The sequence below is a fragment of the Lepidochelys olivacea genome, assembly GCF_965140295.1.
Source record: "Lepidochelys olivacea isolate rLepOli2 genome assembly, chromosome: 15".
NCBI classification, from domain to species: Eukaryota; Metazoa; Chordata; order Testudines; family Cheloniidae; genus Lepidochelys; species Lepidochelys olivacea.
The window spans coordinates 25,445,419-25,472,730 of NC_140425.1; the positions used below are offsets into that span (position 1 = coordinate 25,445,419).

Below are 27,312 nucleotides of genomic sequence, written 5' to 3' on the forward strand. Positions count from 1 at the left end.
CACAAAGGAGGAAGGACAGCAGGATTTGGTCCTGTATCATTTTTGGATTCACCAGACTTCCTCCAAACATCTGATTTTAATGCTTCCTCCTATATAACCGTTTCACTAGATTTCTTTATGCTTCAGTGTTCTCTTTCTTGCACTCAAAGCTGAATCTATTTTGATTGACGTACCCTATATCCCATTAATGCAGGAGACAGCTTCTCCACACTCACCCTCACAGTCTCCCCAGAGTACTGGGCTGCAGAGACGCCTTTACCCATGCAGGGTTTTGTGTTGCAAGTCTTCCCTCCCCCCACCCCGCATGCACCCTGCCACACCTACCTCTCTGCATCTGCCCCCACCAGCTTTCCCACTGCTGCACGCTGAGGGGATAAGAGGATGTTGGTATGGATGCAGCAGCCTCAAATGCCCCTCCATCTCTCCCCCAGCCCCAAGTTAATCCTCTGTTGGAGGAGCAGTCATCAGTGTGGAAGGCTCTTTGATGGCTAAGAGGTATAGAGAGCACCAAGGAGGGGAATGAGGCCGAGACACCAAGAGAAACCATGGGGGGAAAGGGAGCAAGAGATGCTGGGAAGCAGAAAGAGGGCAGCATTCAGGGGGAGTCATGGAAGCAGGTGATGAGTGACACCAAGAAGCGGACAGAACCATGGGGGAGGAGAGAGTTAGTCATGGTTGGGGTAAAAGTTGGGGTAAAAGACCCTGGGGGAGAATGCTGAGGGGAAAAGATGTGCAGGAGGGAGGGAGATAAGGTGCCAGCAGGGAACAAGACAGGAAGGGGCGGAGTCTGCGGGATGAGGGAAGAACCGACTCTGCAGAGGAATAAGAGGGAAAGGGAAGAATTTCCTGAGGGGGAAGCAGACTCTTTGCTGAGGAGAGAAAGAACCACATACTCGGGGTTTCCAGATCCAAACTTGACCAAAGTTTGGGTGCATATAGTTCAGATCCATCTCCTGTAAATACTGTTGGCACATACTGTTACTCCTGCATCCCATTCTCGCTTTTCTAGCTCTCCCAAATAGATTGCGCCCAACAACACTGACACTCTCTTCTGCCTCAACCAACTGCTGGTGCCTAGAGTCCTGTAAACCAGAAGGCAATGCCACCTACTCCTCTTGTGTCTGAGCACAGCTACGAGCTATTTTTTGACCATCTGGACGGCAGATGAAACTCCCGGATGACTCTGTCCTGTTGGCTCACCATTTGCTTCTCCCCCTTAGGGTACTGTCCCTTAACAGGAGGCCTTCTGGTTTTTGGCAGGGCTGCCTTGTTGACTGCGCCTGCAGATTTCCTTTGCTGTGTTTCTGCTGTCTTACTGGGTTAGCATCAGGGGAACGTCTCGTACTTTCTTTCTCCCTCTTACTCTCTCCAAAACGTTTCAGAATGCTGCAAGATGTCATTTGGCCTTTTTGGACGTCATGAGAGCCAGGAAGGGTGGGAGAGGGAGGAAATTGAATTCAGCTTGGGAAAGCAAGATATTCAAATTAAACAAGTCTGCAGAAGAACATTTTGATCCTTTCATCCCTCAGACAGAGTCGCACAGTTCCATGGACATGGAAAACCCATTGTGAGAACTGGTGGAGCTGAATGTGAAAAAGAATGGGCAATTCCTTCCAAAGCTGACATTACTGACTTGAACAACAGTCCAGTGGTTAAGCTGCTACTATCCGACTCAGGAAACCCTAGGGTCAATTCCTTGCTGTGGCAGAGACCCTTGTGTGACCTTGGTCAAGTCACTTAGTCTCTCTGGGCCTCAAACCCCCCCCATCTGTAAAACAGGGATAGTATCAGTTCCTTTCACCACAGGGGTGTTGTGAGGATAAATACCAGAGTTGGCCAGAAAATAGAAATTCTGTCCAAGGGGAAATTCTGGCCTTTTTGGAATTTCTTTTCATCCCAAATCGGTACAGAAGTCAACATTTTGAAATTTACTGTGGAATGAAAATTCCAAAATATTTTGTTTTGGAAACACTGAAGTGACCTTATCAAAGCATTTCATTTTTCATGTCAAAACAGGATATATGATATTAAATATAATATTTCACTTAAAGTATTTTAAAAAGTTAAAACATTAAAAATCAAAATGAGAAGATAACATTGGAGTGAAATGAGAAAATCTAAACAAAAGCGTTCCATTTTAGTCCGAATATTTTTTTAAAAAATCCATCCAAATTTTCACCAAAATCAACATGATCCCTCAAATATTTCAATGTTGACAAAACAGCACCCTCAGAGGGAAAATCATTATATTGACATTTTTTTCAACCTGCTCTGATACAGACTTTGCGAGTTACTTAGATCCTCTGTAACGGGGGCCATGAAGTACCTAAGACTGATAGATACTGTAATCCAATAGAGGGGGCTCTCTAAAAAGTAGGTTACCATGTACCCCGAACAACATGCAATCCAGGATGCGGTATGTTTAGCATCCACCGTGTATACCCTTTTCTCCACTGAATTAGTTCTCATGAAAGACACCAGAGCTAGAATTGGAGACTGCAGCCAGGAACAGGTACTGCAAACTTTACCTTGAGGAAATGAAACAATCAAGCCACATACACCCCATTAAAGTAAATTACATGCCGCTGACCTTGCTGACACCTCCCATGGATGGACCTGAGAGCTATGGTCCTGAAGTGGATCCAAACTTTTCCAGAACGTAGGATAATTGTGCTGTGTACTTTTGGTTGAGGCTCTCCTCTAGCTTTTTCCAGAAGAATCAGAACAGAGCAAGGGAAATAATAGCCAAGGGCAGACTGGTAAAAGTAGTGATAGGACTAGTAGTACAGTCAAAAGCGTAAGCCTGGCCTCCTGGGACATGTGTGCCCATCAGCCCAGAAAGGGTGGGAGGCGGCTGCTGGCAGAAAGAGGAAAAAACGTAATTTCAAGAATATTCAGAGGATGGGAACCAATGAAACCACTTCCCTGTGAGTGAACCTGATGTCCCCTATAAATGTCTTCCTTCCCTACTATAATTATGGTAAGTAGGGAGTTTATTTGGCTTCAGTCTCCAGAATGTGTCTGGTTGCTTTGACAGCACTTTTTCGTACTTAGTGTGTCTTCCACCATGTAAAGCTGTGGGTACGATATACTGAATGGAGTAGTAAGGCAGAAGCATTCTCCAACCCCTCAAATCACAGTGATAAGGAACTACTTTAAAACGCAGTCCCATCCTAAAAGCATCTGGCCCTATGAATTCAACAGCTCGGAACTTTTTCTCTCAGCTATTATAAGACCAAAAGGAGAGAAGCTGCAAGGAATCCCTGGTGTGGGGGAAGAAAACTGCTGACCACTGAAAGGATGTGATACAGGATACTTCCACTGCTTCCCGTGCAATTGAATGGGAAACCTGAAAGGTAAATGTCTGCTTGCTATACACAGGCAGTTGCTTTCAAGCAGCTATAATTGTGATGTACAACCTCAGCAAAAATACATTTTAAACAGAAACAGAATGAAAAGATATTTAGAAACCTATACCAGGAATATGCTTAGAGCAGATGGAACTCACTTAAACTGATTAGAAAGGAAGATTTCTAAAATAGCTCTGAGATGGTAATTTATTTCCCCCTGCTATTATGGAAAAGTACAACACGGTCTGAATTGAATTCATCCTCTGTTACATAATAACAACAGATATAATAAGAAGCTTCCATAGAATGTTCCACTGCGGGAGCAAAAATAACTTTACAAGAACTTTACAAAATAGGGTTACATTTGCTGTGGCTAGCAGTCTAGATACTTACCAAAGCCAAGAAACCAACAGAAATCAGCCCTACCTAACTGTTGCATTGAAAAAATGAGATATTACTTACCTAGGGAAAAAAAAAATTAAGGCCCCAAGCCTATGAACTGCTGAGCACTTCCTGCAAGATACTGAGTGCGCTCAGCCCTTGGGACGCTCAGCAAGTCTCAGGATGAGGCCCTAAATCTTCTTCATCTTAGTGATTATTTCATTTTTACATTGTAATGGGCTCATCACAGACTTACACTGAAATTGGTTCTCTACCAAAGCCTCCTAAAAATAGCAATACAATAGCAGCTGCACATGCTTTTATTGAAATTAATACTGAATTGTTAAAAGGTTAAAGTTAACTTTATTTGAAATACATGTCAAATATGATATGAAGTCTCTGGGGCAAAGTGAGTCCTGCTCAAGAAAGAGTATGATGGTAGAAGCCGAAATAGCATGGGGTTGTTTTTTTTTTAAATCACGGGGGTGGAATAGCTCAGTGGTTTGAGCATTGGCCTGCTAAACCCAGGGTTGTGAGTTCAATCCTTGAGGGGGCTGTTAGTTGATCTGTGGCAAAAAATGGGGATTGGTCCTGCTTTGAGCAGGGGGTTGGACTAGGTGATCTCCTGAGGTCCCTTCCAACCCTGATATTCTGTGAAGTAAAACAACAAGCCTACAAATCCTAAAAGAGAAAGATAGATGGTAGGCAGATGGCAACATGGAGCAGAGGGTGATTGCAATGCATGGAACAAAACCCCCCAGGAACAGGGTTTGAGTAAGGATAACAGGAAGAAAGCCTCAAAATGATCTTGAGATATTCCTAGTAGAAACAGGAAAGTACCTGACAATTGACAATGGGACCAAAGCAGATGATTGCCCTTAGGGATGATGAAGGGAGATCAGTAACTATAGACAGAGACAGCATGTTGCAAAGAGAACAGGAGTTTTACCTGAAGTTCTACCATCAAGTCCCATCCATCTTAGAAACAACTCCACTGACTTCCACTGACTTCCCATTCATTTCAGGCTCCAGTTCCATGGATTAACTCCTGCCTATTTGTGTCTCTCTGCACTCCTCTGGCTCTCTCTCTGTCCCAGTATTCCCATCAGTGCCGATGCAAGTTCATTCTCACTGGAACTCATGGACCTGTATCTCATCTCCCCAGCTCTCGATCATCTTTCAAACTGCATCTGAAAACAGGTCTTTCTTCCCTCCTGTATACTTCTTAATTTCTCTCTGCAGCTGCCATTTTTATTTAACCTCTTGTAGCTGTCCTTACAAACATTACATGATGCAGGTTGTATGAAAGCAGCTATTATTTTGTTGTACTGGAATATCCCTACGCCAAAACATTGGGTAGGAAAGGAAAGACAAAAGAGGTACAGCAAACAGCACAAGGACAAGAAACAAAATTGCTCAATAAACATGGTGGCTAATAGATAAAAAGAGGTCAATGGATCATGAACTAACAAAACTGTTTGCAGAATGTAAGAGAGAGAATAGAATCCTAAAGAACCTGAGTGATACAATTATCATTCCTCTACTCATAGAAATAAAGCTATCAATCTTTTTTCAGCCCATCAAATGTATCAAAATGTGCTAAGTATTACGTTCACTAACATATTGGATTTTGAATAATGAAAAGCGTAAACAGCATTTTAATTTGAATTCTGAAAGTACTGTCCATGTGATAAATTAACTCTTAGACAAGGCAAATTAATACACCCTACCCTTTAGTATGCTTGCTTGTGATTCTATGGAGACTCCATTTAAGGCTTCAGAAGAATTAAGATAAAAATAGGGCCAGTTGAAAAACAAGGGGGGAAACCTATGAATATTTTCTCAAAATTTCCCTGCTTCTTTTTTTTCCAAAAAAAATTTTTCCAGTCAGCTATAGAGCTGGTCAAAATACATGGAAAATTTCGCAAATAAAGTACTGTGGAATTTCCCACCCCGCATTTTTCATCAAAACTTCTAAACATTCAGGGTTAGATCTTCAACTGGTATAAATGGTCATAGTTTCATTGACTTCAATTGACCTGACCCACTCAATATTAAAGCTACATTTTGCTTCTATGAAACATATGTCCAATGGACATAAGAAAAGAGAGAGTGAGAAGTGAGGGAAGGAGGGATCTCTCCCTCAGAGATTTTAGTGTGTCTCTGAAACATTTTGTAGATATAAGGCTGCATAAATAATATCAACAGAGACCATTTTAACTACTTCAAGAATTCCAACACTACCTGGCAAAGCCTCTACATAGATCTGTTTGAAAATTTTCTGACAGAACAATTTGCCATCAGAAAATGCTGATTCCACAAAAGCAAATGTTTCGTGGGAAAATATCAATTTCATTGAAATTTAATGGGAATTTACCAAACTGTTTCATTTTGACTTTTATAATTTACAATATAAAAGTTGAAAAGATGATGTCAAATGAAACTTTTTGACTATCAAAACGAAGTGTTTCACTCATGAGAAATTCCAAGATTTTGACTTTTTGTCCTGATTCAGGACAAAATGAAATCCTGAAATTTCCTGCAGGATGGAAAGGCTGTTTTTGGCCAGCTCTATATCTAAATCAGACAGGCAAATGAATTGAAGAAACCAACAAAGATAAAGGAAACATCCTGAACATCTTGAAGGTAGAGCTACTAATTTTTATTTGCAAAAAGAACAGGAGTCCTTGTGGCACCTTAGAGACTAACAAATTTATTTGAGCATAAGCTTTCATGGGTTACAGCCCACTTCATCGGATGCATGCAGTGGAAAATACAGTAGGAAGATATATATTCACAGAGAACAGGAAACAATGGGTGTTACCACGCACACTGTAACGAAAGTGATCAGTTAAGGTGAGCTGTTACCAGCAGGAGAGAAAAAAAACTTTTGTAGTGATAATCAAGATGGGCCATTTCCAGCAGTTGACAAGAACATGTGAGGAACAGTGGGGGGGGGGGGAAATAAACATGGGGAAATAGTTTTACTTTGTGTAATGACACATTCACTCCCAGTCTTTATTCAAGTCTAATTTAATGGTGTCCAGTTTGCAAATTAATTCCAATTCAGCAGTCTCTCATTGGAGTCTGTTTTTGAAGTTTTTTTGTTGTAATATTGAAACTTTTAGGTCTGTAATCAAGTGACCAGAGAGATTGAAGTGTTCTCCGACTGGTTTTTGAATGTTATAATTCTTGACATCTGATTTGTGTCCATTTATTCTTTTACATAGAGACTGTCTGGTTTGCCCAATGCACATGGCAGAGGGGCACTGCTGGCACATGATGGCATATATCACATTGCTCAAATAAATTTGTTAGTCTCTAAGGTGCTACAAGTCCTCCTGTTCTTTTTGCAGATACAGACTAACACGGCTGCTACTCTGAAACCTAATTTTTATTTGTGACTATTCTTATCTGAAAGCGGATATTTTTGCAAGTCTTTACTACATTGATCCAGGGTGAAAATTGAGAACTACTCTCAACAGAGCTTTTTTGTGACGGAAATGCAAAATTTACATTTTTTAAAAACTAGGGTTTACCAAGGGAAAGTATCTATAATGGAACTTTTCATTTTTAAATGGAGGCAGGTTGCTGGGTTCTGGACTGGGAGTCAGGAAACTTGTGTCATATTCCACTGACACTGTTAGAGATTGGGATGTGGGCAGTCTGGCTTAGTGGTCGGAGCAGGCGTCCAGTGTAATTGTTGGAGCAGGCATGCGGAGCAGGAAAACGGAGGTGAGGGTCAAAACCAGAGTCAGAGGCCAGATAACAGAGCCAAGGATCAAAACAGAGTCAGAACCAAGAATCAGAGCCAAAGGTCAGAGCCGGGGTCAGAGGCCGAATGCCAAAGTCAAGGGTCAAGCTGAAGTGAGAACCAGGAATCAGAACCAGATTTTCTGGAGTCAGGGAAGGCAGGAGCAGGGTTGGGACAGTGCTGGAAAAAGGGAGGACTGGGACCGGAAAAAGACGAGAGCAGAAGTTAGCGCAGCCATAGGCAAATGCTTTGAGCAGCCAGCACCTTCTGCTGCCGCTGGTCTTAAGAGCATGTCCGCTAGTCCTGTTAGCCAACTGGGCACTTTGGCCAATCAAGTGGCTCAACTGGGGGGCCAGCTGCACTCATCAGACTGCCTGGGGGCTAAGCTAGCAGGTAAGCAGGATAGTTGCGTGCCCTTTCTCCTGACAGACTCACTGTGCAGGCTGTTAATCACTTAACCTGTCCATGTCTCAGTTCAAAATGGGGATGGTACAGTTTACCTCAAGATCTATGGAGAAAAAGTGCTCCATTTTATTAGTATTGCAGAAAAACTGTACTTTTGTTCAGTTAAAAGTTTACATTGGACTTCATTGGATTATATTTCTATAATCTCCAAATGGGTCTAACAACTGTGGATCTAAGAGTCCTTTAGCAGTTAGTTTCGTCAAAAAAGATGCGAAATACTGACTCCAGATTTTCTAATTTGCAATCCACCAGGAAACATTGCTGGTCCTTAAACATACAAATTACTTTAATCAGATTATGAATAAATGTATCGGGATTGTTCTGTGCGCTATTACCTACGCTGCAAACTCTTCACATTGGCAACACAGGCTTGACTCTGCCCTTGCCTACACTAGCTTTCATTGATTCCTGATTTTCACCAGAGTGAGAGGAGAATCAGGCCTCTTGTCTTTTACCCTACCGAAAAATGTATGAAACACTGTTCATTCTCTACAAATAAATAAATTAATCATTCCTAACATTTGCCCAGCATTTTACATGTTCAAGGCACTGTACAGACATTAACTAATTAACTATTGTTATTGTAGAGAATTTATGGATCAAAAGGAGCCACGTGAGCCCAGCTCCTGGTTTTAAAGCTTGTTTGTGCAAACTAGTCATCGTATTTTCCTTGCTCAGTACTTATCCTGACATTTTCTTCTTGTCACCATGAATACATTTGTCGAACAAGTTCACCAGACTGCATCTCTCTCTTTTCTTTTTTTTTAAATAAAAGAAAACACATAAAAGAAGAAAGATTTAGTTTACTTTCCTATTTCATTTTTAGTCCAGGTACCAGAGACACTACATGTTGTTTAACAAGGTGCCACAAGTACTCCTTTTCTTTTTACGGATACAGACTAATACAGCTGCTACTCTGATACGTGTTGTTTATCGTTATTCGAGGAGTTCATCAGCATCTGCTCCCATAGTTCTCTTAAGCATCTTGAAAACTTCAAGCATATGCCCTCTTAATCCTATCTGCTCCCACAAAACAGTCTATGGTGTAGCTTCTCTGTACAAAATGCTGGAGTGACTGTCAATACCACAGGTCTACAGAACAAAAATCAAAGCCTTTAAATTTTCTCTCCAACCTTTCTCCGAAGGATCTGAAATACTCAATCTATGTCCTTTGCCTTCAAACCATTGTAATGCTGCAGTAGATGAAACTGTTCCTTAAAGCCCAGAACTACAGTAGCAGAATGCATTATCAAATCTGAAGGTGCCCAAAGTATTTGAACCTGGGGTTCCTGCTATCTTGTAGAAACACATCTCTGAAAGCCATATATCAAAGTAAGTCATAGGTTTCCTTGTGCAAAGACAAAGATGCCTTCTGGTCCCTTTTCTACGGAAGATGTTCCCATAGAAGTCAACCCTGAAAAGATGTTTGAAGACCGAATACATGTCAGGCCTAGTAGGAGACCAAAAAAGTCTTATTAAAGGTGTTATTTTTCCAACTTTATAAATAAAAAACTGTGAAGGTCATTGTTGCTGTTGCTTAGGTTCTTCCAAAAAAGCAAAACTGTTCATCTTTCTCTGTCAAACTTTCCCTAGTAAAAAGATCATACATGGATGCTTAGAATTTAAGGAAAATTAAAAATGGGAGATTTTTGTACACTGATTAAACTTAGTACTGCAGTTTCTCTCTGTCAAAATTTGGGGTGGGGTTGGTGCTCAGAATAGCTCACAAATCTTTCTTTAAATTTTCTTGCCCTTAAGGAACAATATTTGCTTATTAGATGTCCATGTTATAAAGCAAGAAGTGTATTAATTATAATTGACATTAACATAGCTAATAATTGCCCTATCAGGGTTTGTACCATATTTTATAGTATTACTTATAAATCAGATCGCATCAGTATATCTTAAAGCACTTCACAAAGGTGGTCAGTATTTTTATCCCCATTTTAAAGATATGTGAGCTGACAGCAAAGCAGTGGCAGAATTTCCTGCGTCTGAGCCCAATGCCCTCTCCACTAGGCTACACTGTCTGTATTCCATGTAGCACCTTACAAAGGCAGCCTTGTGTGTCATTTTGAAATCATTCCATTTATTTATTTCACTGACTGAATGGACCATTTTGGAATAATTAAGACCTTTCTTTAGTACAGCAGCACAATGACGCCTATCTTCGTACTGCAGCAGAAATTCAAATTTGCTCACCTTTGCGGTTCACTTGTACATGCGCTTCTAGGCTGGGAATTTAAAGGGATAGAATGCAGATAGTGTTGATGCAGCTATGATGTTAAAACCACAGCTAGTTGGAAAATTTTAATCAGAACAGCTTTCCATTGAAAAAAGCTGGTTTTAACTACACCACGTTTTGTTTTTGTTTTTTTGTTTGTTTGTTTGTTTTTTTAATTGAATTTGATAAAAATTAGATAAACATTTTGGAAGTGTCAATACATTTCATTCTGACATTTTTCTCACATTTTTCAGACTGAAATGTTCAGATATTTTTATTGAGCAATTTACTTCATTTGATGTTAAAAAATTAAATAAATAAAAAGCATCCACTTCAAACTGAAACATTTTGATTGAACTGAAATATTTTTTTTCCAGAATTTCATTTTATGAAAAATTTTGAAATGTTGGATTTTTGTCCCAATTTGGGATGAACTCCCCATCCCCTCAAATGGAAAATCCACTTTCCAACCAGTTCTACCTAAAACTACAGTGTGCATTATATGTAAATAATACAATATATTGATGGTATCTTTGGAAAGAGAATCTCAATTTACCTTTTCCGCTACTTACAGAAGGGTCAGCCATGGAGTTTCTAAATGGTGACAACAGAATAGGATGGTTTGAGTTACCAAGAGGGTACAAGCATATGCCTTTATGTTTGCTGTATCATAGAATATCAGGGTCAGAAGGTCATCTACTCCAACCCCCCTGCTCAAAGCAGGACCAATCCCCAACATTTGCCCCAGATCCCTAAATGGCCCCCTCAAGGATTGAACTCACAACCCTGGGTTTAGCAGGCCAATGCTCAAACCACTGAGCTATCCCTCCCTGTATTATTCTGACTGTTGGAAGCATTCTCTTTCAATCAGTGTACAAACACAATGTAATTACAGTGTAATCTGTTTTAAGCAACCTCTCAAGGGATAAGAGAAATAAGAGGTCATTTACAAGAGGTGGTCTTTAAAGGATGTTTTTTTAAAAATTGTGCGAGAAACCACAATAGAATACATTAATGGTAAAGTGCATGAGACAATTCGTTGCTTGTTTCCAATGGTCCTTAGTGCACGTTTCATGTATTTTTACATCACTGCTCAGCGTATCAGCCTAAAGGGCAAAAAAAAAAAAAAAAAAGGAAGGGTTGTTAAATAGAAACAGCAACTACAAGAACTGAGGGAAAGAAAAGAACCAAGGAAATGCAAAGGCACTTCAGAGAAAACAGGCAGCTGGAGGAAAAAATGAAAAACCATTGCTGAGTTGGGGTCACCGCAATGAAAACCCTTTCCTATTTTAAAGGGACATGAACAGTTTGTCTGAACCAGTTGTTTTTAATTGGATTATTTCATGGGCATTTCCTTTGTTTGACTGAAGAAAGGACATAGGGGACCATAGACACTGCAACGCAAGCCGGAGTGGCACAGTGTATGGCTCGATATTACCAGTAAGGCTGTTTCCCCTTCACTGTCAAAAAATAAAAATACCATTCCTTATACGCTTGTCAACACGTCACAGCAGTCCTATTGTGTTTACCTATCAATCATCTTGGTCTGTACCTTTACCTTGAGGCGTAAGTGCTAGAATGGTGAATCAGCCAAGCTCAGGAAGTAATCTCCCTTTCTCTCAGCAAGATGGAATTCAATTTCCAATGTAGCTCAGACCTAAACTTTTTCTGAGAAGTGTCAAAGTCAGATTCAGGACTCCCATAATTTGTCAGACCACTCTGTTTACTAGCAAAGCGCTTTGCCAATGCACCCAGATATGTGAGTCCCTGCAAAAGCTCAAGCTAACTTATTTATACAGACAAGCCAAAGCCAATTTAACATAAGAGACAAAAGGAAGCAGAAACTGACAAATATACATACATATCTTATTTGCATACTAACGTTTACCAATCTCCTAGCTCAGTAGGAGCTCTAAGTTAATTAGTTTAAGGACCCATTGTCTCACACTCCTTCATGTTTCTCTTCCTGACAACTATATTTCAACAAACCCTTCAAGCAGCATTTCTTTAATGAATTATAATTTCAATATAATTCATTCTACTTTCACAGAAGACAGCACCCATACCTTATCAAAAAAACATATTTTTGGCTTCTAGTGAAAACCTTAGTGACCAGTATGAGTATGTGTCATAAATATAAAGGGAAGGGTAAACACCTTTAAAATCCCTCCTGGCCAGAGGAAAAACCCTTTCATCTGTAAAGGGTTAAGAAGCTAGGATAACCTCCCTGGCACCTGACCAAAATGACCAATGAGGAGACAAGATACCTTCAAAAGCTGGAGGGGGGGAGAAACAAAGGCTCTCTCTGTCTGTGTGATGCTTTTGCCGGGGACAGAACAGGAATGGAGTCTTAGAACTTAGTAAGTAATCTAGCTAGATATGCATTAGATTCGGATTCCTTTAAATGGCTGAGAAAATAAGCTGTGCTGAATGGAATGTAGATTCCTGTTTTTGTCCCCAGCAAAAGCATCACCCAGACAGAGAGAGCCTTTGTTTCTCCCCCCCTCCAGCTTTTGAAAGTATCTTGTCTCCTCATTGGTCATTTTGGTCAGGTGCCAGTGAGGTTATCCTAGCTTCTTAACCCTTTACAGGTGAAAGGGTTTTTCCTCTGGCCAGGAGGGATTTTAAAGGTGTTTCCCCTTCCCTTTATATTTATGACAGTGTGTGATTTACACTTCAGACGTAAAGTAGATGCATCACTAACCACTAAGTGAGCTTGTAATATATGATTTCCAAGGGAATTCAGCCCTCTTGGCGGAATAGCCTATCCTAGCCTTTTTTACTATCTGTTTTCTTTACTGTGAGACTTTCTTTAGTGGCAGACAACACTTCTTAAAGATTCACTCACAGAATAAGCACTTCGCAACAATTATATCAACCTACAAGTCCTGCACCTTGGATCAGGTCCTGTGGCTCACTAGAAAAATGTCCTTTGGCTGCCAGCCCAGAGATCCATGGTCTTTGAAAGCTCCAGATCAGTCTCCACAGGTGATGCTTGTGGGGTGCTTCTCTCCTCAAGAATCCCTGTGGACAGCTTGCCATTTCTACACCTGTCCTTTCACCCCTTGTGGTCTTGACAGTTTCATAAGGATTCGCTGAGCCCAGGTTCCAATCTTTGTTCCTTTGTCAGCTTTGTTGAGAAGATTCTGCAGAAGATGTGGACTTGGTCCTCACGTCCAGTTCGGAGAATGTTCCACAGATGATCAGTTTAGATGGTCAGGTACTGGGATGGGGGATCTCCCTCAATTTACCTGCAAGTTTTCTAAATCACGAACATGTTGAGGCCATTTCTTCCCTATAGCTTTCTCATTCATCTTCTGCTTCCAATGCTGAGACCACAAAACCCCACCTGTTCTTGCACCACTTATTTAGCGAAGCAACATTCTGAAAGCTGCTGCCTGTCTAATAGATCCACCTTCTTATATTACTCCTGAGGGAATTCTGTGCCAAAAAAATTAAAAGTCTGTGCACAATAATTTAAAATTCTGCAAATTTTATTTGTCAATAAATAAATGTGGAGGCTCCCGCATGGCAGTGGGGAGCACAGATGATTGGCTGCACAGAGGTGGGAGATTACCATGCAGCCCCCCCACCCCACCCCAGGGCACAGATTCAGCGGTGAGGCTGCAGCTGATCCTGACACTTTGCAAGGGCCAGGCCTGCCCCAGAAACACTCCAGGGTGCTGCCCCTCCACACCAGGATCCTGCCCCTCCACACCAGGATCACCAAGTGTGAGGCAGGCAGGTTCAGCCCGGCAGGATCCAAGTGTGGAGAGGCTTGGTATGGGTCAGAGGGCTCTGTGTGGGTCAATCTATGTGTGGGCAGCTCAGTGGGGGGTCTGGGTGCCTGAAACAATGCACCCATGCTGCTGGAGAGGAGCACATGACTACTCTTGTGGCTTCCCTTTGCTTCCCCGTCAAAGGGTCATTTTTCTGCGAGGAAGCAAAGAAATCTGCATGGGACATGAATTATACATATGCACAGTGGTGCAGAATTCCTCCAGGGGTATTATGTGGGCAGAAGGTGAAAATGATCCAGCCATTTGAAACTGCCTGCTCACAACACTGCATCAGCTCAGTGTGTTTAATCCAGCCTAGCAAAATTGTCAGGAAAATTTACCAGTCACAGCCCAAAACCACTTGCCAGAAAGTCATTAATAAAATTTTACTTACCTCTCAAGAGAAATTATTCGCCCTGGTCAATTAAAAAGTTTGCAAGGCTGCTTTAATCCTTGTAGCCCTTTTAAAATTAAGCTCTCATGTTTTCTGTTGTGCTTCCAGGGTGAAGACAGGTGGGACAGACACAGACAGGTAGCAGGCAAAGCAATGAAAGAGAGTAAAAAGTAGCTAGCAAGCATACTGTCCTTTGGACTCGAGGACAAAGTACAGCACTTTCTGGAGCCCAAATCCAGTCCCAGATTTCTAATCTGAATTGAAGCCCTGGATGCTGGTCCATAAGAACACAGGATTGGAAGGGACCTCCTAGGTTTTTTAGGAAACCCGTATATAATCCATTTGGAAATTTATCTAGCTCCATCCTAAAACTAGTTAGGTCGTTTGCCTGCATTACTCTTGTTGGACTACGATGGGTACTGCCAACATAAAGCAAAGATAGATAGATATGGCTTGACGATGATACAGGGCTGGCTCCTGAGAAATGCTGAGCCCTGAACAAGTGAAGCCATTTGTTTGGACCACTCACAATAAGGTCCAAGAATTAACAGCCAGCCAGACTCCCCTACACACCTGCCCCAAACTCATATACCAGCTGGAGGAGGGATAGAACAAGGAGCAACAGAGAATAGGTCCCATTGAAGTTAAACAAACTATGCAAAATTTAGGGGACAATAATTGTGTGATCTAGAGATGCTGAGCACCTACTCATGTGAGTAAATGCTAGTCAGTGTGAGTAAGGGCTGCAGAACTGGCCCACTTATGTGTGCAGATCATCTTGAGATCCTCAAAGAAGAGTAGCTATAGGCATTTAAGGCAATCTTAACCACGTTTGCAGGGGTCACTCTGCTTCAGACCCCCGTGAATTAGGTTCTGTCTATTATCAGTTGCTTTCCATCTTCAGTTTTCCTTCCTGTCATTATTACTAAATTATTCTACAACTCCTCCTCCCTTTACTTCCCCATTGTATGATGTCCATTGACTAACATTATGTCACTAAAGTTTTGCCTAAGGTACTATCATTCCCACTGTGTGGATGACAGAATCTTGGGGTCTGTTAGGTAAGGAATCATGGCGAATTTGTGAACATAAATTACTCCCATAAATTGAGAGCAGAGGACATTCATTTATTAACAATCAGGGATTTTTCTAATGCTTTATCAAAAGTACTGCTGATATAGTACCTAGCACAATGGGACTCTGATCCTAATTAGGGCCTCTGGGAACAACAGTAAAACAAGCAACAAATAATTCCTAAAATAATTGTGTGCCATAAGACCATACTGTGGCACCCATCGAGGTTTCATTTGGCTTTTCCATTTCTTCTGCTATGGTATAAAGGACTTCCATTTTCTTGACTGTCTTTATGTTTCCTCCACTTCACCTCTTCAGAAGACAAATTAGAAACCAGTTTTGTGAAATGTCACAAACAAAAAGGGAGGGGAAAATACAGATTTAATTAGGGCTACACATTTTCAGACACTGACTAACAAGTAGTTTAAACTGAAAGAGTTTCAAAAAGGGGTACACTGTACTTAATGTTATAAACATTTGAAAACACAGGCTTTCACCTTGGAAGGGTGGGGGTGAGTCAACCTGCTATAGAGAGGCTATGACCTTTTATAGTATATTTAGAGATTTGCAGTGGGAACTGTTCACAGTAAGATATGGTATCCCACTGAGCATTAAGCACTTTCCATTCCTGTTCTATAGGCTGCTTTTTTAATTCTAACTAGTCCCTAACCCCGTTAGTCATGAATTTGCAATTAATGAGCCTTGTTTAGAAGACTTGAATACTGAAATTGTTCTGATACACAGGGCATATAACCACAGAAAAGACAAGCTAATTCAACAAGGGATTCTGTGGTGCTTAGGGGGTATTCCAAATCTCTAATAAAGGAATTCAGCTGTTAAGTCATTTCAACAAGGGGTGTCATGCAGTGCTCTAGACTCAGAAGTTCCATCTTAAAACATGATGGACTCACAACTTGGCATCTGGGACACAATAATCTCCGTGTGTTAGGGATTCTTAACATCTGCTAGTAAATCTGGAGTCAGTAAAAAAAAAAATGGCATGACTGGAAAGAAAAGGCTCAAGAGTGATTTTCTACCAAAATCCCTATCTGCACTTATGAATCAATTAAACTAACTAAAGGCTAAAGTAATTATAACTGGCTATACGTGGGTAGAAAAACAGTCATACTTCCTCTCCAGGCTACAGAGAGAGGAGAGGAGAGGGACGAATCCCTCAATGGTTCTTCTGCCCCAAACCTGGAAGGGAATGAAGATTTTCTCTTTGGATTCTCCCTCTCCCCAGGCTCTGAGGATGGCAACCCCAACAGCATTTACCCACAGCCCTGTTCTAAGGGAAGCCAGTCCTGGAGTCTTCCTCTTCCCCAATATTTTCAAGGAATGGTGATCTGGCTCCCTCTCCCCATTTATTTAAGGGGACAGCAAGATTAGCCATGCTCCTCCCTCAAATCTTCCCCATACTGTCTTCAAGGGAGTAGCCATGTGTCCACCCACTCCTAATTCTAGAGTAGGGCAACTGGGGGGAAAAGACCTGGACTCTTTATAGCCAGTGTCCCTTTGAAGCTGAGATACACCAGATTGCCATATACCTAAAATTCCCATTCTTTGAGGAAGTGGAAGGTTTAAAATTACCCTGTGCTTGGAAAAATAAAGAGCTCATCAGCACTGGGGAGCTTGATTTTATCTAACCAAAAATTTCCTCCAGCAATTACTTACACTTTATCTGACTGCAGCATAAGTCAAGTACTTAAGCATCCAAGAGCATCTTCCTGTGTAAATAATCACTGGTGCAAAATTGTATCACCAGGTTATTTTCGCCTGCAGTTTACGGGTACTAAAAGGCAGGCCATTTTTTAAACCTAGCATTTAGATTTCCCGCTACCTAATTTTCTGGTAAAAGATACAAATTCAAGGCACCAGTTCAACAGAGCACTTATTGATGCGCTTCTATTCAGGAAAGAACTTAACCACATGCTTAACTTTAAGCATTGATTCAATCCCATTGACTTTAATTGGACTTAAGCACATGCTCAAATTCTTTCCTGAACTGAGTCTTTATTGCTGACTTATCTGCCTGCAATTAATTATAGGTAGATACAGAACTTTGCCTGAAAAAAAGTCACGTGTCTGAAAATCGGGTCTTTAAACCGTTGTCTAAAGCCTTTCTGGTCAGAGATACTGAAGTACATGCACATTTCTGTAAAAGCAAGGAAAATACAACCTGAGATGTATAATAAAGATGAAGGTTAAACTTTGTCTTGCTAGTGGGAACATTTTACCAGTCTTCATGTGTCATAAAGTGCCTTCATGCATCCAAGATATCTTATGTATCAAATTTAACTGCTAACAGTTCACAGCTGGTGTACCAAAGAGCAGACTAGGATAAAGAGAGAAGTCAATGTACATTACACCTGAGTGTAATAGGTGAGATATATGCTTGGGACCAGGGTAAAACTGAAGATTGTGTTATATACAGTGCCCGGTGAAGATAAAATATAAATGCAAAATGCACTTCTTCATAGGCATTACATTTTTACATCTACATCAGGAGCATTTCGTTCTGCAGCTTGAGACTGATTGGAAGTAATTTAATGGGAGAGTGGTAGCTGAAACACAATCACACCTCGAGAACAATGTAATTACATTGAATTTAATGTGATTTCCTGCCACTGGTTGAAAACTCAGCCTCCTCCACATTCTTGCTCTTGCATTGAGCATGACAATCTAGGCAAAATTAGTTTGATGTTGTTTGGAGAAAAAGAGAAAAGGCATTAAGGCTATGTCTACATAACAGCTTATGTCGACATCACTTATGTGTGAATAAACCACCCACCCGAGTGACGTAAGTTACACCTACGTAAGCAACGACATAAACACCGACGTAAGCGCCCGTGCAGACACTGCTATGTTGGGCAGGAGAACTTCTCCCGCTAACATAGCTACCGCCTCTCGTGGAGGTTGTTTTATTATGCTGATGGGAGAACAGACACGCCGCAGTGGCGCAGGTAGATAAGGTAGACAAGCCCTAAGACTTTATGATGATCATGGGGAAATAAAGGAAAGCACCAGCCATAGACCATCACCGTGATGGCATAAAACTGCAGGGGATCTTCACACGTATGGGTGATAGATTTAAATTTCTGGAAAGAGGATTCTCAGTGGGTGACCTTTGTTTGTCGAATTCACTTCCGTTCCTGGCATGACAAAGAAGTTTGCTGAACTTTGGAGTAGGGTGTGATCACCTCTGCTCTCTGGGAGTACAAAGAGTTGAGGTGAATTTTGTTTTAGACAAAAGGAGTCTTATTTTGTTTTTTAAACTTCCTGTGTTGGCCCCCTAGATGCTGTATTAGGCATGTTTTAGAAAACTGTAACTAAATAAATAGATGGGAGAAATTCTGACTACAGAAAAGGGCAGGGCAGATACCATCCAAAAAAATTAACAGAAGTTCATTTCAATAAAGAGCGTGAATTTGAGTCAAAAGGTCTCCTACCCCCTTTTAGACAGTGTCCATGATCACTCATCACAGTAAATTTTAGTTTACTAAAATGTATCCAGAAAGAGAAAAGCATCATAGTTATTCAAATAAATATACTGCCAATAAATATATTGCCATTGCACTGAGACAGTTTGCATTGCCAACTTGAAAACCCTTTGAGAGTGTAATTATCAAATCCTGGAGTAGAAAAAATGCCATACAACTTAGATGACCAAAAGGACAGCATGCATACAGCAGGGGTCGATTTATCGTGTCTAGTATAGATGTGATAAATCGACCGCCAATCACTCTAGCGTCAACTCTGGTACTCCACCTCAACAAGAAGCGCACGGGGAATCAATGGGAGAGCATCTCCCATCGACACACCACAGTGAAGTCTAGTAGGTCGACTTCAGCTATGCTATTCACGTTATTCACGTAACTTAGATCGATCCCCCCTCCCACCCCCGTAGTGTAGACCTGTCACTAAGCATATTAGAGGGGAACTAGACTGAATTTACACCTTGCTGTTATCTGAGTTTCTAGCAAATTGTATAGTCTAAATCTGAAGATATCACTGGCTGCATTAGCTTTGGGGCAGGGCACCTCCTGCCATAAAGAAACTTGTCTCCTTTGAGCAGGGGTTCCTGGAATGAGAACAGAGGAGACTGAAACCAGGGCAATGACATGGGACCCATTGCCTCTCTTAGATATTTATATGACCCTTATTACCACACTCACAATCTAATGTCTTGATCCGCAACACCCCAAGGGATAGGGAAGTGCTATTATTTCCATTTTACAGATGAGGAACTAAGGCACAGAGGGGTTAGAGTGACTTGCCCAAGGTCACACAGAACCATTGGGGCAGAACTGGGAAATGGGCCACTGGACCACCCTTCCTTCCAAGATTAGTTGGTTCTGGATGGCAGAACCCCCTGCAAATCCCAACAACCCCTCAATGGAATGGAACTGGTGATTTTTTTTCTCCACCCACAGGCCTCCTCTGGATTTTTCCATGGGACATGGAGGGGAGGAGAGGAGAGGTGACAGGATCTCTCCCTTAGTAGGAACTTCAGGATATGGCTTACAAATAGGGCCAGAGCCCTCTCAAATGCTTTCTGTGCAGATCAATCTAAGCTCATGAAGTGAAGTTGAAAGTAATTGGTTGTATACCTGTATCTGTGACATGGGCAATCTGATTCTAGACCAGTTTCCATCCTGAGTTAATCAGAAGAAAAACAATACTCTTGAATATTTAAACCATTAACCATTGGGGTTAGGTATTTAAAGTTCTCCTGATCGTTAAAGCAACAGCTTCTGTGCAGGGATCACAACTGCTATAATAAATTGGTTAGTCTCTAAGGTGCCACAAGTACTCCTTTTCTTTTTGCGAATACAGACTAACACGGCTGTTACTCTGAAAACTGCTATAATTGTTGCACAAGATGGCTGCCAGCAGCTGGGGGGCTCCAACCTGCCCATTTAATCAGAAACTTTCATTTCAAATGCATTTGGCAGTGGTGAGAAGTGCTTCTCTACATATGAACTTTCAGAGAGCTGCAGCGAGCGAAACACATGCAGCTTTTCTTAAAGCTTGGGTCAAAGCACAATTTCCCAGGTTTCTATAAACACTCCCTTTAAACATGTACTTGTGCTTTACTTTCTGTGTCCTTGTTATACAACTGTGGGGCACCCCTTAGACTGAGCAAAACCTTCAACAGTCAGTTCCACAGAATATTCACAATAGGAAATGAAAAGAACAGTGGGATGAATCGGCTTAAAAGTGCACTTCAGTGTACTTTCTTTTTTTTAAATTGAATATACATTGGTTCCCAATACCGCTGCAAGGAATAACACCATTAACCCCTGTTTTGCTGCAGCCCTTCAACTGGCCACGTTTATTTTCACTTAATAAACTACCTGGAAGTCGTTAAAAATATAGCATTTCATTACGGGCCAAATCCTGAGGTCCTCATTCAGTTTTTACTCTGTCCTGATTTAGGCAATTTCCGGTGAAGTCAAATTCCACAATCCTGACTCAATCAATGCTTAATGGCAGTTTTGCACAATTGCATGGAATTTGGCCCTGAGAGACATCTGAGTAAGGACCTCAAGATTTAGCCCCGATCATTACTACAGTAATTTCAAATGTGGGCCAGGATGCCATTTAAAAGCCAATGGAAAGATGACACGAGAAACTCTGTCATCCAAACCCTGTAAGGTATTAAATAATGCAAAATGTCTGTGTTTGGTTGTTCTTCGTGTTAATTGTGGAAAGGAGGGAAAAGAAGATTTGAAAGAGGCCTTATGAAGAAGCAGAAGGCGTCCTTCTGGGCAATGCTCTCTGCGGGACCAATTCATCTTCACAGTAACTCCGCTGATAGCAATGAATGGCAACAATGATGCTGATGTCTGTTGTAAAGCACCCTGAGGTCAACTGAGGGAATGTGATCTGTAGGCCCAACGTATAATCAAAGCTTAAATTCAGCCCTAGGTTTCTGCCACTGAGCTAAGAGGCAACCTCCTCTAGAATCATAGAATCATAGAAGATCAGGGTTGGAAGGGACCTCAGGAGGTCAGCTAGTTCAACCCCCTGCTCAAAGCAGGACCGATCCCCAATTAAATCATCCCAGCCAGGGCTTTGCCAAGCCTGACCTTAAAAACCTCTAAGGAAGGAGATTCCACCACCTCCCTAGGTAACGCATTCCAGTGTTTCACCACCCTCCTAGTGAAAAAGTTTTTCCTAATATCCAACCTAGTCGAAGTCATTGGCGATGGATGGGCGAATCAGATCAACAGAGTTCACCTCTGTGGACGTTGCCCATTCTTCTGCAGTGGTGCTACTGTAAACATTGCAACAGACCCTCCTTTTCCAGGCCATATTTGCTTATTGGCTCTGAACCATGAGGCCATCCGGTAACATGTGCTGGATGGTGCTCTTTTGAGGATGTCATCTTTCTATTTATATTGCCTAACTCTTCTGTTCCAAACCCCCATGGCAAGCCAACAATGGAAATCATAAAGCATAAACCAGTAGGGTTAGATAAGTGTCCATTTGCTACACATATGCTATACGCCCTAAGGACAATACTCTCCATGACAGTTTGTAGCACAAAAGGCAGAATGTCCATTTTAGATGTATAACCCATTTGAAAGTGCACTGTACTATACCTCTGTAGAAGAAACACATCCAGTTGAAACACAGGACTAGGAGCCAGGAGATCTGTGGTGGAGTGAAGTAACAGAACGCAGGCTTGATGTAAGTGTGCCTCGGTTTCCTTATCTATAAAATGGAGATAATACTAGCACTGACCAGAGGGTGACAATTCTGTTTTGCTGCAATCTTCAAAATTTCAAAATGTGTTTTCACTGGAACAAAAACACATTTTCAAACATTTCCTTGAAAATGAAATTGTGTCAAAAAGTCAGTATTTGGACTGAAAACTAAGCTTATCGGTTTGTGCGTAGGTAGGCAGGTGGTTAGAGGAATGGCCTGGGATGTGGGAGACCCAATTTCAAGTACCAGCTCTGCCTGATTCAAAGTGACTTGGGATGAAAAACTCTGCTCTGCATCAAGCAGGTCTCCCACAGTCCAGGCCAGTGCACTAACCACCAAGATAGGTAGCATGTGAGAGTCTCTCTTAAATACTAACCGCCCACATTGGGGTTATGAAGCTTTATTCATGAATGTCCATAAAGCCTTGGTTGCAAGGTGCTACAGGGGTGCAAAGCACCATTCACCACTGCTGTATCTCTCGCTTTCTTTGTAAGGCAGAAGTAGCAATTTCTCTATTGCTTTGCTCTGCTTTCTCACATCCTGCTAAGCTTGGTGGCAGGGTTTGAGTTGCCAAATTAATTCTGACAGGTTTCAGAGTAGCAGTCGTGTTAGTCTATATTTGCAAAAAGAAAAGGAGGACTTGTGGCACCTTAGAGACTAACAAATTTATTTGAGCATAAGCTTTCGTGAGCTACAGATGAAGTGAGCTGTAGCTCACGAAAGCTTATGCTCAAATAAATTGGTTAGTCTCTAAGGTGCCACAAGTACTCCTTTTCTTTTTGCAAATTAATTCTGCATCTCTGTCCTCTTCTTGTGTTTTCTTACTTACATCCTTCAGTAAAAATAAGAGCAAAGACTATGAAGTACAGAAATGCATGATATAAATCATGGCACTTACTAAATAGACTGCAGGATACCTTTGACACTGCTGAATCAACTCTACCTCTGACTTCTTAGGTTCCATTAGGTCTATTAGACTTTGACACAAACATGCCCTATTCCTCTAATATTTTCAGCACATAAAGGAAGTTGCATGAGGTGAGCTTATTTAAATAAGTAACTAGGATGCATATTTCTAAGCAGAATGCATGTATGGACATGGGTATTTCCATTGTTTCATAATTTACAATGGACTACTGCAAGCCTTTACAACAAAAAAAAATACAGTATACACTATGTATTCCCTAATGTCCAGTCATCAGGTAATAATATTGGCCCTGTAACATTTTGTTCCTTTGGTTTCACATCCATTCTCTCAAGCCATTTTATCCACTTGCTTCCTCTTCTCTGAGAAACAGGAATGTGAAGCAAACCTGAATCCATGTAGTCTCTGTAAAATACTTGCTTTAGAATTATTACGTGCACAGAGTTTCCTTTATCTCAGAGGTGGGCAAACTACAGCCCACGGGCCACAACCGGCCCGCGGGACCGTCCTACCCGGCCCTTGAGCTCCCGGCCGGGGAGGCTCGCCCCCAGCCCCTCCCCTACTGACCCTCTCTCCCACAGCCTCAGCGTGCCGTGCCACCGGCACAACGCTCTGGGCGGCTGGCAGCCCAGTTGCAGAGCCGAGGCCTGACCCGGTGCTTTGGGCGGCGCGGCTGGGGGAGGGGGCGTGGATAGGGGGCAGGGCAGTCAGAGGGCAGGGAACGGGGGGTTGGATGGGGCAGAGGTCCCAGGGGGCAGTCAGGAAGGAAAAGGGGGGTTGGATGGGGCAGTGGGGAGCAGTCAGGGGCAGGGTTTCCAGGGGCGGTCAGGGGACAGGGAGAAGGGGTGGTTGGATGGGGCACGGGTCCCGGGGGGCAAGTCAGGAATGAGAGGGGGGTTGGATGGGGCGGCAGGGGGCAGTCAGGGGTGGCGGGGTCCAGGGATGGTCAGGGGACAGGGAGCAGGGGGTGATGGATGGGGCAGGAGTCCTGGGGGGCCATCAGGGGACGGGGTGGGTTGGATGGGGCAGAAGTCCTGGGGGAGCCATCAGGGGGCGAGAAGCGGGGGGTGGGGATCGGATGGGGGTGGGGGTCGGATGGGGGCAGGGGCCAGGCCACACCTGGCTCTTTGGGGAGACACAGCCTCCCCTAACCGGCCCTCCATACAATTTTGGAAACCCGATGTGGCCCTCAAGCCAAAAAGTTTGCCCACCCCTGCTTTATCTGCTCCATTATACTCCGAAATGGCTTCCATAAAGTCAGAAAGATCCATTTCTAGATACAATCTGGACTTCTTTCCACAACAGTAAGCCAGGCCTAGAACACAATAGGAGCTGGGGTGCCCTCCTTTAGGAAAATTCCTAAGGACTTCAGGGCATGGCTTAGAAACAGGATTCGATTGCTTGACAATTCCTCCTGTGTATATCTTCAGTGTTACTGGAGATGTGCAATATGCTGCTTCTTTCTCTGCCCCATTCCTTAAGATTTCTGCTGCTCCAGACTTGGCAATATAGAGTACAGATGCTCAGCTGTTGGACAGATTCACATATGGAGTGCAGTTCCTCTTCCCAACTGGCTACTCCTTTGGCTTTTCTGGCCAAATCTGCTCATAAGGTCTGATCCACAGAGTCAGCATCTATGCCTACTGTATAGTCCTCCTTTTAGAGCACCATCTTTCCACTATAATTAACTCTTCTCTGCCAATCCCAGTGGCATGCCAACTATGGAAATCAGACAACTCAAACCAATAGGGCTAAACAAGTGTCCATTTGCTAACCATATGCTCTGTAAACTCCAAGGAGCCGCCTTCCTCATCATTTGTTGAAAGGATGGCACCGCAAAGTTCCCATGTTGGCTATAATATGGAGAAATGTTTAAAAAAAATACTTCTGTGCCACTCTCCTGTATAAAGAAAAGGAGGACTTGTGGCACCTTAGAGACTAACCAATTTATTGTATCTTAGCTCCTCAGAGAGCACAGGGGGAAATGTCACCAACAAACAGATCTTCTTTTTTATGTTTATTTCTTCATGATACAGAGACAAATAGATGCAGATGCCTTCTCCTTAGAGGCCTTGCTAAGCAAATTAAAATGCTCATAATTGTTCTAGGGATTCATAGAATTCAATTTTTGTAACTGCCTGTTTTTCAAAACATTAACAAAGTCTCCATTACACAAGAGGAAGAACTTGTAGTTCCAAACTATGTCCCCTGAGCCTTTCAGTTACATTTTGTCTCCTGTTGGTTTCCTTTGCACTGGCCTCTGCTATCACTTTTATCTTGCATCTTTATTTACTTAAAGAAAAGGAGGACTGGTGGCACCTTCCAGAATAACAAATTTATTTGAGCATAAGCTTTCGTGAGCTACAGCTCACGTCATCGGATGCATGCAGCGGAAAATACAGTGGGGAGATGTTTATTTCCCGCACACACACACAGACACAAACACACTGTTCCTCACACGTTCTTGTCAACTGCTGGAAATGGCCCACCTTGATTATCTCTACAAAAGGGTTTTTTTCTCTCCTGCTAGCAATAGCTCACCTTACCTGATCACTCTCATTACAGTCTGTATGGTAACACCCATTGTTTCATGTTCTCTGTGTATCTAAAATCTCCCCACTGTATTTTCCACTGCATGCATCTGATGAAGTGGGTTCTAGCCCATGAAAGCTTATGCTCAAATAAGTGTATTAGTCTCTAAGGTGCCACAAGGATGCCTGTTCTTTTTGCGGATACAGACTAACACGGCTGCTACTCTGTAACCCATTATTCACTTGTCTCTCTACAATGACAGATTATCAGAACTACTGTAAGCAAATCGAGCCTTCAGCTCTTGGAGTTCAATATATCAGCTATACTAAGCCCAAATCATGTATTCAAAATGCTATTTTCTACTGAGCACTACTCTCAATTCTTCTGGCACAACCGGAGATACGGGGCTGGATTCTGATCTCCCTTACATCCATATAAATCCACTGACCTCAGCTAAATTGCTTCTTAATTATACTGATGTAAGTGAGATCAAAATCAGGCCCTTAGAAAAGGGTGGGCCAGGGTAGATTTCACCTACTCTAAGAATGTAGGTGTATTCTTATCACTTAGCTAGTTCTAGAAGTATGAAAGAAAGAATCAAAATCACTGTCTGCCCGTATAAGGGCCTTCTCTCACTGTGACAGTCTGAGGCCCTGTTCTTAGGCTAAGGCCTCTGGCTAAGCAGCAGAGGCAGCCATAAGCTGGGAAGCGACCGGTCACATCCTCACATTCCAAACTAGTCACATTGAAAGAAGGTGCTATTGGGCTGTTAGGAATACAGTCCTGTCCTGATAATGCCTATCACCTCCAGAGAAAGGGAAGTGCCTAGAAGATGTAAAAGGAAACTTAGTTTGATAGCATCCTGTCTGGTAAGACTCACTTATCAATAGCTGGGATGTGAAATCCTCATTTCTGTGTTGTTCTATCGCTGTAGTCCCCATTTCCCTATTGTTTGTCTGTATAATCTCTGTTTGGTTCTGTGATTGTTTCGGTCTGCTTATAATTAAGTTTGCTGAGTGTAAACTAATTAAGGTGGTGGGATATAATGGTTAAATAATCATGTTACAATATGTTAGGATTGGTTAGTTAAATTTCAGTGAAATGATTGGTTAAGGTATAGCTAAGCAGAACTCAAGTTTTACTACATAGTCTGCAGTCAATCAGGAAGTGGGGGGGGGGAGGGAACAGGATATGGGGGTGGGGAAATTGGAATCATGTCTTGCTAAGAGGGGGGAATGGGAACAGGGACACAGGTAAGGCTCTGTGGTGTCAGAGCTGGGAAGGGGGATGGGGAAACTAAGGAAGGAAACTGGAATCATGCTTGCTGGAAGTTCACCCCAATAAACATTGAATTGTTTGCACCTTTGGACTTCGGGTATTGTTGCTCTCTGTTCATGCGAGAAGGACCAGGGAAGTAAGTGGGTGAAGGAATAAGCCCCTAACATGGTTATATAGCAATTCTACTTTATTTAGCATATATAATTCCAAAATCTGCAAATACAACAATTGAGTTACTCTACATTTTCAGCAGTGTAACTGAGAGCAGAATTTGATCTAAAGTATCTCCTCTACTAACTATATGGTCTGGGGGAGAGAGTTCCCAAGGTGTAAACTGGTCAGTTTCACTTCAAATATTCAACGTGGTTAAATCCAAAATTATTTAAATTTATCACAAGAACCCATAAAATGATCAACGCCAACTGCAAATGCAGGGCTCCTT

At 42.1% G+C, this 27,312-nt stretch overlaps 1 protein-coding gene across 1 annotated transcript in view; it reads right to left on the minus strand.

The window, feature by feature from the left end:
- The window catches only part of TMEM132B (transmembrane protein 132B), a 360,998-nt gene that overhangs the window by 195,228 nt on the left and 138,458 nt on the right, over positions 1–27,312 (minus strand). The gene's annotated exons all lie outside the window — the stretch shown is intronic.